Here is a 1,923-nt window from a genome sequence, read left to right as displayed (position 1 = left end):
TTTCCAAGTTTTTCTTTGTTTGTTGAATTCTCAATGTTCGATTAATGTTCGACCTATGTATGTCGAAACTTCAACCTTCGACAACCCTAATATATATATTGTTTCCAAGTTTTTCTTTGTTTGTCGAGTTCTCAACGTTCGACCTTTCGAATCATCAACCCTCGACTTTTAGCCTCGATCTCCTAAAACAACAATATTTCTCTAATAAGTTTCAAAACAACCTTATTTCCCTAATAAGTTTCGAAAACAACCATATAAATATAAAAAGTCCTAGTTTTGAGGGATAAGAAAGAAGAGTTTTGAGTGGGTAAAAATGGATTTTAATAACCCATAGATTTTCTTCATGGAGAAGAGCATTGAGACTTACAAGATCTACATCTTCAAAGTTCTCAAGCAAGTTCATCTTGATATTGGAATTTCCAGCAAAGCCAGGGGATTATGAATAGTTTCATCAACGACATTTTCGAGAAACTTGCTCAGGAATTCTCTGAGCTCGCTTGCTACAACAAGAAGCCGACTATCACCTCTCGAGAGATCCAAACAACGGTGCGCCTTGTTCTTCCTGGTGAGTTAGCAAAACACGTCGTCTCTGAGGGTACCAACGCTATTACCAAGTTTACTAGCTCTTACATTTATACAGATTAGGGTTTTCTTGTGTAAAAAGTGGCCTGATTGTTCTGAATCGTTGATTTCGCTTCCATTTGTCACATATTTTGGAATTAATTTAATGAAAATCATTTTATATTACGCGATTCCTTTGATTATCTGCTTGATTCTTGATTCAGGATTGTGAAGATTGTGCTCTGTTTGATGGATCTCTGAAGATTGGTTCTATTATTGTTTATAGTTTAATGAGTTATAATTTCCGCGCATCTTTGCAATTGATCTCAGATTAGTGATTTCTTTCCCGGTTTGGATAAACCATGGACGGATTCAAGTAGGGTTTGTGTGCTGGATTTCAATTTGGAGTTTTCAAGTTTTGATTATATTTAAACATCTTAGAATTGAAATAATGTGCAACAATTGAAAAGAAGAGATTGTGCTTTGTCTTCAAGATTTTGAAATTTAGTCTAAATGCCTCAGGTTTGATATACAAACACTATTAGTTTGCTCATGGAGTTGTGAATTTCACTATTTACTTTGTATGCACTTGTAATTCTTTTATTTTTCTCTATGGAATTTCAAAGAAGTGTTAATTCTGCTGATCTCCCTCGTGGAGTTGGGTTTTGAAAGCTGATATGATACAATTATTCAACGAAAGAATTGAAATGTTCATAGTACTTTTCATGTTTATAGGGAATTTAATGTTAACAATCTAGACTGGCTGCTGTCAGCAAAGAAAAAGAGCAACTGAAGTCAAGAGGAAGTGCTGTAACTACTCAAATTCAGAAGCTAGGAGCATTTTATCCTGCTGAGGCTGAACATGAAGTTAATATCATTTATTAATGTAATCCTTTGAAGCACTTATCTGCAGAAATTTTAGCTTATAAGATATCCTGCTTCTTGACATGCAACTCACCTAGAAACGATACAAGTTAGATTGGATGATTATAAAAGTTTAGAATCACCATTATAAAGAGTTGTGAATTAGGTGTTGATGGTTGTTTGTTTTCATGTTCAATGATTAAACATGAAAACAAACAACCATGTGACTTGAAACTTCCTTTATTCTACATCTATTAGTTTTCCTCTTTTCTTATTGAAGCATATTATGTTTCCAATATCTCTATATATTAACATATTTTCTTTAACCTTAAATTGGAAAGACGTGGTAGATAATTCAATTCCGAAAGATCTTCATTCTTGACAATTTTGTTCTTGTTTGATACGACTTCCTCTCCCCATCCTTTGAAGCTCTCCCATAAATCTAACCTTCTAGTTCTCTCATACTTGAGATAATGTTTGGATGAATCACCCTCAACT

At 33.9% G+C, this 1,923-nt stretch overlaps 1 long non-coding RNA gene across 1 annotated transcript; it reads left to right on the top strand.

The window, feature by feature from the left end:
- Positions 1-302: 302 nt before the first annotated feature.
- On the top strand, positions 303-1,707 carry LOC120081910. Its single transcript, XR_005482989.1, has 2 exons — positions 303-565; positions 1,297-1,707. It is a non-coding gene; the product is annotated as an uncharacterized LOC120081910 (long non-coding RNA).
- Positions 1,708-1,923: the final 216 nt, after the last annotated feature.

This window comes from Benincasa hispida, chromosome 7, assembly GCF_009727055.1.
Source record: "Benincasa hispida cultivar B227 chromosome 7, ASM972705v1, whole genome shotgun sequence".
Lineage (NCBI taxonomy): Eukaryota > Viridiplantae > Streptophyta > Magnoliopsida > Cucurbitales > Cucurbitaceae > Benincasa > Benincasa hispida.
This window is presented reverse-complemented; position numbering and strand designations above follow the sequence as displayed.